Source organism: Malurus melanocephalus, unplaced genomic scaffold, assembly GCF_030028575.1.
Source record: "Malurus melanocephalus ecotype Western Australia unplaced genomic scaffold, MMel_1.1 scaffold_245, whole genome shotgun sequence".
NCBI lineage: Eukaryota > Metazoa > Chordata > Aves > Passeriformes > Maluridae > Malurus > Malurus melanocephalus.
In genome coordinates, this window is record NW_026623477.1 from 1135592 (window position 1) to 1148859 (window position 13268).

At 42.7% G+C, this 13268-nt stretch overlaps 1 long non-coding RNA gene across 3 annotated transcripts in view; it reads right to left on the reverse strand.

Annotated features, from left to right (window-relative positions):
• LOC130578922 (uncharacterized) overlaps positions 1–12356 on the reverse strand; it is a 54935-nt gene extending 42579 nt beyond the window's left edge. For all 3 annotated transcript variants that reach the window (XR_008965929.1, XR_008965930.1, XR_008965928.1), the window contains exon 1: positions 12076–12356. This is a non-coding gene — a long non-coding RNA (uncharacterized LOC130578922). The remainder of the gene's footprint in view (positions 1–12075) is intronic.
• Between the last annotated feature and the right edge of the window lie 912 nt (positions 12357–13268).

The window sequence follows — 13268 nt, forward strand, 5'->3', positions numbered from 1 at the left end:
GAGTGTTGTGACATATACCAGCCACCATTATACACCAATAAAAGGGAAACTCAATTTTCAGTCACAATGATGATGACCAATAAAATTTTAAATGTGGACAACACCCATAGAATTCTATAAAACCTGACCAGAATAATAAAGCTCCCTTTAAAAACACACAGATTCTCATGGAGGGGCTTCTATAGGCGTATAAATTATCCAGCTTTACCACAGAAGGGATACACTGCACATCATGACACATTCCTCAACATTGCCTGAAAAACCCCTCTTAACAGCTGTGGGGCTGCTCTTCAGGAACCACCAGGCTGTTTGGCAATATTGACACCAAATTTCCAGCATAAACTGCATCACACCAAGAGAATATTAATACTTAACTAAATTAGAGCTTTTTTCTTTCTTTTTTTTTTTTTTTTCAACCCACTTTTAATTCCACTGCCATTTGAAATAAAACTTCAAGAAACAAGAAAGCTACTTCACATGGCACAGGCAAGACCACAGCTGAGGTCAGTCCATTCTATAACTTGTGGTCTTTCCATAGGTAACAAAACAGTTCTTTKCTGGTGATGACAAGAATTAGATAGAAACCAGTACTTTGGTCATTTTTGGACACTGGCAGCACTTCAAGTAACCATGGAMAGGTCAGTCTGGTTTTCAGGACAGCAAGAGGCTGCAGCAGGCAGCACTGAGCCTTGGCCTGACACAGGCAGCATCACTGTTTCTCTCTGCTGACATGGCTGAAGTGTTGCTTATCTGCTYGAACTCACATTAACTCAAGGAGCAGAACTGCATCAGCCACAGGATGCTGATCCATTCAAAAYGACAAATGGTAGACTGGAGAATAATGAAATCTGGGAAATTATGAAATTCTTATTGTCTATGCATCAAGCAATCCAGAACTGTAACTCCTTAATTCTAACCGTAACTCCTATCCAATGTCATCTTTCCTTGCCAGAGAAGATTAAAAAGAATTCAAWTCAAGGATTTATGCTGTAAGTCACYAYYRAAAGCTTCCCATTCATTATTTTACATCTCTAGGCATTTACTTTTCAGCAATATGCCTGGTATTGGATAAARTAAACTCAAAATTAATGATGGAAAAATATTCAAGAACACATGCAAGAGGGTATCACTTGCATAATAAATAGATTTTCAAKAGGAAGATTTAATCAGAGAAGCAGAGTAGGACTCAAGAATACCCAGAAACTACTTCTCCAAACACACAAGGATGGAATGAACCATGTGGTTTGCTGAACTTAGCTCCCCTTGGCACAGCTGCAAGCCACAGATGTGAGGTGACAGGAAGATAAAAAAGTTGCCCAATTTAAGGATTCCCCTGGAACTGATACGTGTTATTACTGAGACAGATTGTGGTTTTAAGTCCAGCTCTGTCAGTACCAAGGGATGTCAGCATCCAGGTCATTCAAACCAGTACCCTGGCAGAAAACAGTCTCAACATGCAGGATGAAACAAGTGGTCAAATGCAGTAGCAACCAGTAGTGAAATATTACAAGYGAAAAATCAGAAAAAGCCCTTTTTRTAGATTTGTACATCATTAGGGARAGAAGGAAAATAAGATACCAAAGATTGYTGATAACTTAAAACCTGAAGATTCAATATTTGCTTTATCTGTGCCTGTGACTCTAGAGCACTATAAAGAAAAAATCCTGCTGAAAATTCAAAATACACCTTTTCAAAAGAACGAAAAACAAAAACGCAAGGATGATGTAAAGCATTCTCAAGCAAAAAGACAAAACACCAACCTCCCAAACGGGAAAGAACATCACCACCCCAGAACCTCCTCCTGAGAAGCATTATTAGTTATAGCTCTCATGAAGCCTTACAATTTCCCAGCACATGTATGAATGCAAATAGGTCCAGAGGGTGCAGGAACAAAGGCCACCGTGCCAGCCCAGCCGTGCCACCGCCCGCCAGGGCGCGGATGACGCGCGTGTGCCATTCCCACTGCCTTCCTCGGGAAGGCTGGCATTGTCCAAGAACAAGAATTCCCAGCATGGGCTTCTCAGGGCAGCACCGAGGAGCTGTGCCTGTCCTTTGCTGCCCAGGACAAAGTGCTCTTGGTGAGGCACAGCTGAAATGAGAGGAAGTTTCAATCAAAGCATGGGAAAGAAGAGCGGTGCTGCTGTGCTGGGAGGCATTGAATGGGAAAGGCAGGGGGAATAACGGGGGCTGGACCCGCAGRAACAAGAGGATGAATTCAGCTCCTGCAGACAAGAGTTTCACCAGTGGGATAAGGCAAAATGATGGGGTTTGTTTTAACTTATTTGGTCTCCGACCAGGGAATTGTAGCTCTAAAGCCCTCGCCAACGCGGAATAAGTTTGAGTTTATTGAGCCTCTCACTAAAAATCACTAAAAACAAAAACTACAAAACCGAAAACAAAACAAAGGAAACACCACACCAGGAGAGACCCAGGCACCGAAGCAGAGCTTCTCATGATAATGAATTCAGTGTTCAGCACAGAGGGTGTGTTGCCAAAGGAGGTTATCAAAACCAATGGATACAGACAACTTTAAATACACATCTGGACACTGTTACGACAAGAGCAGTTTGCAGCGCACGGGGATAAAGTTTTAATGAAATATTCTTAACAAGAGAAACTTGCTTTGCCTAGTCAGTAAAGGCCACAATTCTTTATTTTTGCAAGCAATACATCACTGAGGCCAAAAGCTTCCCTCTAGGAAACCCTAGGCTAAGGAGGTGCTGGCAGGGAACCAGGCAGGGACTGGCTGCTGCTGTTGTAAGCACAGCCCTTTGGCATCAGGGAGAGTAAAGTATTTTTTCCCTTTAATAAAAAGGTATTTATTCACCCTGAGGGGTCTGTTTCTCTCAGGCAAGGCGTGAGCACCAACTGAGCTCACAGGAAGGAGACAGAGTAAAGGGCACCTATATATTTTTATTCTGACACCAGCTCACACACCAAGGGAAAGGGATTGAGTGAAAAGAGACAATCTTATCAGAAATACAAGATGAATGAAACTACTGAGCAACATCAAGACATCAGTGTGGAATAGCTCTTCCCACACCCAAGCAATGTCCAGAGGCCTCAAACCATTTGATCTGTCAGTCAGAAGCAAAACCACTCATGGGCCTGAGGAAACACCTTGTTTTATCCAAATGAAGGAGGAGATGTGTTCTGAAGTCACAGGAGGTAAAGCATTCTGAGTGCTCTGTGTGGGCCAGTTCTTCCCGTTTCTCACTGACCTGAGAGCTGCAGCTTCCACAGGCAAAGCTGGATCAAACCCCTGCTCAGAACACGGCTGCTGGGAGCCAGGGCTGCATTTCACTGGCACTCCCCACAGCCAGGAAGGGTGAGCTAAAGGAAGCCCAACAGCCTGCTCAGCCCTTTCGGGAGGGAGCATAAAGGGTTGCAGCTTTTCCAAGGATTTTTGGGCTGCTTGTGGGGTGCTTCTGTCAAATTTTGCACATCTCTCTTCCAGATCTTCCCACCGGCACCCACAGATTATTTTGGGCATGATGGAGACTGTCGTGAACCTATCAGGCAACACGAGCATCCCCCCGCACTTTTAGGGTTTTTTTCCTTAAATGAACACTTGGGAAATAGCTGTTGTGTGCTGAATACCATTGTAAATCACACATCACCATTTCTCACAGGGAACCACCATGAATCACAGCCCCTTATTCCAGAGGGCAAAGAGCAAAGCAGCCCTCCAAACCACACAAAATGACCACAGATCCCAGTATACCTAAGAGCTTCAGAAGAAAATTTACATTCACAGGAATGTTTTTCACTTAAGGCAGTGAAAAATCCGTACGTCCTGTCCATGGGTGTCCCAGAGAACAGGACACGTCAACAGCCAGGCTATTCTTTGAGGGAAATACTAGAGGGCATTTCTCATTTCAGACACATTCCTGTAAATAAAACAGACTACTGTACAGCATCTCCATCCAAGGCGAGCCCGAGAGCCAGGACTGCTCACGTTCAGAATGTGAGTGAAGTCCTGGGAAGGGATCTGGAAAATGCCACTGCTGACAGCAGAGAGGAGGGAGGGGAGGCAGGGGAAGCTGATTTTAAATCACAGAAAGAGCAGGCTACGTGTAGACTCCATCATGCTGTGACAGAAGAAAGTGAGGGGTGCTGGGTGTTCAATCTTCATCGTTGTTAAATCCTGATTTACCTCTCAAATGTGTGCCTGACCTGAGCAGACCTTGGCTCAGCTTCCACTGTCTGCTGAACACGTGAAGGTCTGCAGTCAGTTGTGGGGCACTCCCAGTCCTACTTATTGCACATTTATTCAAGGTAAGAGTCTTTTCCCTCCACTTCAGGGCACCATTTCCCTTCCACAGACATCTTCCAGCTGCAAGGTGACCTCCACAGGCTCAGCTGAAGTCAGTCTTAAAAGGAGAACATTACCTTATTAAAATCACCAAAATTTTATCCCTGTGGCTTTCAATAATCAGTCCAGAATATACTCTAGGCCCTAATGTTCCCCCTCTTTATCCTGTTGAGCATCATTCTTCCTTTGCAATTGAAATCCTTCTTCCACCTGGGAACAGAAGAGGCAGAGAGGAATCCCCTCCCCTTCAGCCATCTAAATGCAAGTCATTTAGTGTGAAATGGCAATCTGTGCCCCTGCTCCAGTCAGCCACTGCAGAGAGAGAAATTTTCAGCACATGGGTTTAAAAAAGACAATGAATCCCACTGTGGAAAAGCCCCTTTTTTTCATTTCTTACAGAAGATGTGAGCAGCTTCCCACTGCAGTACTGTAGCACATAGTGGAACATTCAAAAAGCTATTTCCACATCTACCAAAGTTCAGCACTCACGCTAATGTGAAGCCCTACAAACAACAATGTAAATCATTTTCCCAGCATAAACCCCCAAAGGCCAAGGGATTCCAGTTTATTCCAGAAGAACAGTTTGTAAATTATCCAATTAGTTCTGTACAAGTTTTACACCAAAGCCCTGAGTCATCTGTAAAGAAAATTCAGACCAGTGTCGTCAATAAAGTTGCATAAGTTTTTGAACAAGAACATAATCACAGTACCAGGGAACAAATTCTTTGTTTGACTTACAACAGACTCTTTCATGAATTCCCATAAAGTGACCACTAGAATCGGTTTGACCTCAAAAATGGAACTTTGCCATGCAGATGTAAGTTAATTAAATAATAAAAAAAAAGTCAAAAGAAGGACTGAGAACAGACACTCACAAAGCATTTGCAGCAGTATGAAAACCACATGGTGCCAAGCAAAAATATGATATACGAGTGACACAAAAGCAGCGTGCAGAAAAAGAGAAAGCCTGGATGATTCTGACACTGCATTTCAAGCTGATTCTACCCCACATGTCAGGAGGGCTGTGCAGTGAAAGATGTGACCATTTCAAAGCCAGTGAGACTGTCCAGCTTCCCAACACTTCCTCTACAGACAGGGTTGCTCAATCCCTTGCATTATTCCCTTCACTCACAGGAGCCGAGAAAAATACTCCCTCAGTAAGGATTGGCTTTTATTTTGCAGATGGGGCAGAATGGAAAAAACTTCCCTCTTAGATACTCCTGTTGTGCAAATATTTAACAGCTTCCATTTGCAACACGATGATTGCCTGAATCAAAATGAAAGAAAAAACCGGGAGCGGTATCCGAGGTTTCAGATSGGGAATTTAAATCSGCGGCTGCTGTGGGTGTTGGCTTTYCCKAGAGGAGRTTTRCASAGCTAACTTTGGCACGCCTGCAGAGCGTTTGCTCCCCTCAGAAAGCAGCATTACCAGAACAGCCTGCAGGATGCCCTACAGCAGCTTAGCATTCCTCCAGAGCAGGGAATTAGGCTCAGCCTAGGTCCAAAAGATGCTTTAAAGTCATGCCCTACAAACCCTGTTCTAGATGAGCTGTTGGGCTTTGCCTCCCTGCTCAGAACCAGAGTATCTCACCTGCCCTGCCTTCAACATCTGAACCACCAACTTTTTTTTCCTCTGCTGCTTTCTATTTATTTTGCCATATTTACATAATTCCTCTGAAATTAAACATGCACTATTTATTTTCTGCAGTACCTACAGCATTGCTTAGGAGTTATTACAAGCAGCAAAGAAGAAATTATATCTAAGATAACACGTGTAGAAATCTTGGATATGGCCTTCTATTTATTCATTCTCACTAGGAACTAACTAAAAATAAAACTGCAGTGAAGCAGCAATAAAGCAAATTTAAAATGCTCCATGCAAGAGTAAATTTAGGTAATGCACTGCCATCAAGCATTTTGGTGTGGGGGGGGAGTTGTGTTTTTAAGTTTAAAACAACTTCAAGCATGGTTTAGCATTAAAATATTTCCAAAACAACAGTATGAGATAAAGTCTAACTAAAATGTGCTAGGAATAAACACTGAGTTTTTATTTAATTGCTCAGCATAACAGCTTCTTGCAGAAATGCCTTCAGGCACTCCCTACCAGCACCTGTCCATAACCCCAAATATTGAGGGATCAGAGCCCCTTCAGACTCAATTCTTTCCCCAGTTTGGATCCCATTTCTGGGTTCCAGATGTCTGCACTGCTCTTTTTCCAAGGCATGTGTCCTCCTCACATACCATCAGCCTCACTGATCTGGAAACCCCTTTTTCTCAAAGGAGCATCCCCATTTCTCTACAGATCAAAATCTGAAATTTTCTTCTGCTTAATGCTCTCCTTTTGCCTTTTCTTTTCTATGTCTATTGACTGACACTTGGGTTTGTTCCCTTTACAGTCAGGAATCTGAGTTTTTTTAGATACAGCCTCATTCATTAAGATTCCTGTGGACGAATTTGCAGAAAATGTGTAGTATTGTAGGCATTCAGCCATCAGGGTGATACTGTATGGGAATAGCCCCAACCTGTTCACTATTTAACTACTCTTCCACTACTAGAAATAAGATTTTAATGAATGAAAGTAAGAAAAGACTATGTCCCTTCTCTTTAAAGAACTAAGAATGCACAGGCATTGAAATAACTATATTGCACAACAATTTCTAGCAGAAATAGTACTCTTTCAAAGGCAGCAGATGAATATCTGACAGCAAGCAAATAATATTCTCAAAACTGCTACATAATTGCATTTCTCCCCCCACTGCAAGTGTCAAATTACCAATTTTTACAGACCTTACAGCCCTCACCCAGTTACACTGAAACACAGACACACATCACTGCAACGGGACAAAACCCAGCGTGGGTTGGGTACAATTACAGGGCGTTTCCTAAGAGCACAGTTCACCTCAGGATAAAGTGTTCAGCCCAGCCTGCTTCGTGCTTAAGCCTTTTGAGACAGCCAAGGGAAAATTTCATCTCAGAAGAGCAGAGGCTCTGCAGTCGCAATAAAAGGTGGCACGGAGGTAATCACAGACTGCAGATATTCCATGGTGGTTTGGTGCCCCATCACAGCAAGGACCCCCAGTCCATCCCAGCAATATTTTTAGAATTGTGTACTCTCAAACAGATCAAAGATGCCTGAAATTTTATTTTTCAGATCAGTGGAAAAGGCTGGGCTTGCTCTCAGCTGCTTTCCCTCCCTTGCCACAGCGCTTTGGCTGCGTCTCTTGTCCCTTGGGGTATTCAGCAGTAACAGAGTCATTGAGACACACTTCTGCTCAAGCTTTCTACCTGACTTCCAGTGATTATAACTTTGCCTTCCAAAGATGCTCTGCCACCTGCATTCCCCAAGGAGCAGAGCATGGGTGAGGTACCTAATCCCCACTCACAGAAAGAAGCATCTCAAACACCTTTCACTCAGTGCAAAAAGCTGGGATGAGGCAGCTAATGCAGCTCACAGCATCACAGCTGCTCAGGAACAGCTCCCCTGACCCACCCCTTCCACTGCCTGGAGCACTCCAGACAAATGGGAGCCCTGGAGCAGGAGTCAAGGATCAATAACCCTCAGCCAGGGATTTCATGGAAGATAACGGGCACAGAAGAGTGTAGCTTGGGCTGATAAGATCTTGCTACAAAGCTATGCAGCAGAAAAAGTGTGATAGATTCTCGTTACAGAGGAGGAGATCGATTTCTGTGTGGGGCCTTGTGAAATCTGGTCATGAACAAAGCATATCAGCTTGACCAGGCTGTTGGAATGAACATCCGTAACAAAAAAAACCCCAAGATTTTACTTCAAAACCACTGCTTTGAAGCAAATACAGCAAAAAGTTCCCAGTTTTGAGTAAAGAAATAAACGAATGAGAAGTAAAATATTTGTGTTGAAAGCTTTGGGTACAATATTGCAACAGAAATAAAAATGTTTGAATTTTGGATTGCAAACATCTTAATTCTGGGGGGGGACAAAAAGAGAGAAAAACTAATTTTCAAAGAACATCACAACTGATGACTGAAGTCCCCATTGCAAAGAGTCATAAAACTCCAAAATGCACTTGGCCACAAGTGCCCAGCTCTGCTCATTTCTATTTGTCAAATATAGTCTGGATTTCATGGTGGTTCTCAAGTTTCTGCCAAGGTTTATACAAAACCCAAACCTCAAATGTAATGAAAGAAGGCTGAAAGAAGAGATCTGGCAACAACCTTTCAGGTTTTATTCAAGTAGGGCTTTAATTATGGAGGAAAGTGGACCTGGACATCTGTCAGCACTTTAATACAGTGTCTTCAAGTGTGACCACATTGTTTAACTCCTTCAAATCAAATTGAAATGTTTGTTTTCTAATATCACTCAAAAGATTTAAACAGAATTGGGTTATGTTTTTTTCTGGGCATAGATATCAAGGAACAGATTAATCAGAAATTAAATCTAATCCAAAACAATTCAAGATCAATTCCCTCTTGAAATTTTGGCTTTTTCTAAACATGGAAATTGAGATCTTGCTTTAACAACTCTTTTCTTAAATGCCTTTCTCTCTTCTGTCCCTACAGACCTTTCCCAGGTCCAACTATTGAGAAATTTGCCCTTTTAAAGCACTTTGAAGTTAGCCTTTTACAATGTTTGGAACCAATGCAGTGGGACATTTCTACTCGAGCTGGAGTCATTGGTTTGATGTTGCAAAGGCTGAAGCGCCTTGCACAAGACAAGTTCTGAAATTATAGAGAAGCCCAGGACTCTATGGACATTAGGAGAAAGTTTTCCAAAGCCTTCAGTTCCTGAATGCAGGAGGAAATGTGTGCATCAAGACAGGCAGGGGAGAAAATAGAGCCTGTAGCCAAAACTATTCTTTTTTCCCATACTCAAATAAAAATGTTTAGCTTCTTCCCATTGACTTGGTCAGATGTCCTATATCTGAGGAGAGCTGTACCTTAATTATTTAATTTGTAATTGTTTCTTTTCTATAAAGTCATTACCCAACTCTTCCCTGATCCATTCTCCTTCAGGACAAAGAAAAAATTTGAAGGTGAACCCCCAGTGAAATTAATTTTCAACATGGCATTTCTATAATTGATTGCAGCCTTTAATGAGAGCTCTTTTGCCAGTGAACGGGCTAGGAGATCCTCAGGTTTCCTGATAATACATTTTATTAACAAGACCAGGCAAATGAGGAATGGAGTCCCTTTTACTCATCTAATTCTGCCCAAGATATTAAAATTGGTTTCTTTTCCCCAGTAACATTTGCTCCCACAGGTTCTGGATAAGCCATCTTTTCAAGGCTGGATAGCACTGAGCATCCCTGAGTGATGCACTCACATCTCCTCCCTCCGCTGCACTCACATCCCCTCTCTCTGCTGCTGGACAAACAGCCCTGACCCTCAGCCCATTTCACAGCCTGGATGCAGAAGGAACAGCAATACCATGGAACACTTCCTTTGCTTCCCAGACCTGAGCTCCTTCACACCCCACAGGTGCCCTGGTCCCCTGCTCTCCTCACACCACAGGGGCTGTGATAAAGCAAAGTGGGACAGACCCTGTTTGCATTACCTGGCAGGCTCAAATGACACTGTTGCCATGGTTATCCACAGCTTTTTTGTATGAAATACCTTGTGTTTCCTCTCATTTACAGCTCAGGGGGGTGCTCCAGCCAGCAATGTCCCCTCTGACAATCAATTACCCAAGTCAGCTCCACAAAGCCTCACCTGCGTTTTCTTTGTAAACAAACCTCCTGCTTGATTAGATCAACGAATGCAAGGGATGGCACAGCTCCTCATTCAGCACATTGCTATGAACCAATGAGCAAAATTGGAAGTACATTCATGACATTGCGCTGTTGGTGCCATCAGGCTCTCAATGAGGCCTTCAGATAAGACAAAACGTTGTCATGATTCTCAAAACAACTAGCCCCACAATTTATTTTGTCATCCTGTGCTAAATTCTCCAAACTATCAGCATTTTGTCCATTAAGAATGCTCCCATGTAGGCAGCCAGTGCATGAAGAGGTGATTGATGACACTTCAGCACCGTTTACAGTCTGTGGAGCCCTATCAGGTGCATGTAGTTCAAATATACAACGCATAAACACTTGTTTGTACCTGACTCCTGTCTCCTCTAATACCTTGATTCTCTAATTAGCTCCACAGACTGACACTGAGCAATCTTTACAGTACCAGTGTCAAGGAAGAAAGTGACCCCTGGAGCCAATAACACAATGAGAAGTTCAAAAGATTTATTCCAAGCAAAAAGAAATTAAGGGCCCAGCCTGGGAATAAAAACCCTGAAACTCCTGCCCTCTAATGGATGTTATGCATCTGTAAAAGGTTTATTGGAAATATTTAATAAATTATGATAGAATGTCATGTTACTTTCAGATGTATGCATTTCATTATTCATCACTGTGTTTCAGTCTGACAAACAGCTTTAGTTTCCACTGCACTAAATCTACAAATATAGGAATTGTTAAAATCAGAAAAAATGTACCATTTTCTATATACTTGTTTCTTTACAGAAAAAAAAAAGTGGTTCTGGTGTTCAGCATCAGCCTGATCTACCCTGTAACCATCAAACCTGCAAACTGACTGTGGCACTACATTGCACTGTTCAGTACTTTGTCTTTAATGTACCAATGTGTCACACTTGAAACAGTTTTTTTTTAGCAGTTCGAGAGATTACTTTTAATGGAGATGTTAATCACAGGCAGCATTTTACACTGATTGATGAAACAGCAAGACAATTTTGTGTTCTTCACTTAATTATCTGAAAGTTTCCAAAAGCAATTCTTGCATCACAAAATACACTTGGAATCACTACCTTATCTGCACAAATCACCAGGAAAAATGTTACTGCAGCCTCTCTCTGAGGAAGAAAAAAGCCACACTGGAGTGTTCGCTGTGCTCTGAATAAGGAAGCAGAACCAGTGGAATTGAGAGACTGGCAGCACAGATGTTTCTCAGCACTGTTAGCACAGCCAGCAGGCTGCAGATTTCCCAGCTACCCTGGTCCTTCAGCTGCTTTCAGCAGCTTCACACTCACATTCCATTAAAGGGGGACAGTTAATTCTGTGAACTGCGCTGCTCTGAACATCACAGAAAACAAAAATAACCAGCAGAAGCACAAAAGGCTTCTCACTGAATGCCTTTCCCTTCGTGAGTGTAACAGCTTTTACCAGCGACAGAAATTCTGCAGGGACTAATGGCAAGCCTTACTCTGCTGAAACTTCCAGCAAAGCCAAAGCTGATGTTAGTCACATCTTTGCAGGAATACCAGAGCTGAACAGGAGTATAAAACAGGGTGGAGTTTGACTAGAACCACACACATTTTCTTTTTCATGAACAAATCCTGCTTCAATTTACACCAGCACAACCCAGCAACTGCAACCACGGAAGCATGTGGCTCTGGTGGCACATGTAGTGAGATTTATGCAGAAAGCTGCCCATAACTGAGCAGGCTTGTCACGAGAGGCACAAACTCAACACACTCAAGACCTACGGTACGTGTAACGCTACGACCCGATTTGTTTCCTGAGCAGAGACATATTCTCTGTGGGACAACCCAGTCCTGCAATTTAATTCTCTTAAAAACATATGCAAGGCACATTTAGGAGGATTTCAACTCCCCATGCAATAATAAAGATCGTATCCCTTTCTCAGACAGAGCACAGCATGCACACATGCTACTAAAATTTTACCATTAAATTACTTGCACCACATCTAATGACTCCATCTAAAAGCCATTCCTAAAGGCTACAAAAAAAAAAAAAAATCTCAGTTGTACTCACAGGCCAGGAAGTACCCCAGATGAATGGTTATTCTGCTGCAGCAGTGTTAGAGCTGTTGACTACTGTGCACCACGCTCTCCTGGGATGAATCCTGTCTAGGAAAAGGATTCTTATCACCAATCCTGGTGGCTCTACTTCATTACTCTGAAAAACAGGTTCTCTGGTCGCTAACAGCCCTTATCTGGGCAGACTGTTAAGGGTGAAGAGCCATTCACTTCTTGCAACATAGCTGGATATGTCTGTTTAGAAGTATAAAACAACTTCAGGAACCCAGTAAGAGCTTGTAGGAGGACCCAGAGTGTCTCAGAGTTTGCTGGAGTGACAGCAGATTTCCCTCTCCCCCAGAGGCTGGCTGTCCTGCCTCTACTTCTAATGCAACGCACTGGAAAGGACAGAATAGAGCAAACCCCAGTTCAGACCCCTCAGAGCAGCCAGGAATTCCATGATTTCTTTTAAACTGAAGAACTTCTCTAGACCTTCTATCTCAATAACACAAAAAGGCACAGATACATAGGTTTTTTTTGTTCAAGGATTGAGGTCTTCTAAAGCTCCTGCTTAAGTAAAAAAGGATAAGAACAAAGATGTCAACACATTATAGTATTTAAACATTGAATTCCTAGATTGTATCCCATCAAGTACAGCCCTGAGTATAGTTACATATGCTGTGCTTACCAGATTAAAATGGGACAGTTTAAAGTAGCCATTACAATTTCATTGTCATTTGTCATCCCAAAGGCAGAGTGGTAGGTAGAACTGTTTGCAAGAGCAAATCTGGGGCAGCAAGCACCTAAGCCTGGCTGGGAAGACTATAATTTTTTTTTTTTCCTCTGGCCAAAAAGTTTTATTCAGGATATCTGTCTTGAAGAACAATTCTTTATCAATCTAAAACCAGTGTTAGGAAGATACAGAGGCCAAGCTGTATGGGACAGTCATAATGACCTGCACAACTCTCACAGCTTAGCCAGGGCTCTTTAAGGCAGCAAGGAGATTGTCAGAATGAGTGTCTGGAATGATTTGGATGATTTTTGCCCTGAAGTCCCCAAAGCCCTCCTCCCCAACAGGTGAACAGGAAAGCAGCAGCATTTAGGGACAGGGTGATGCATTGTACAAGGTGCTTCCATGAAACTTCAGCTGATCCCTTGTGGAGAGAGGACACAGGACCCTGGGAAGGACCCAGAGCCACCTCCTTACAA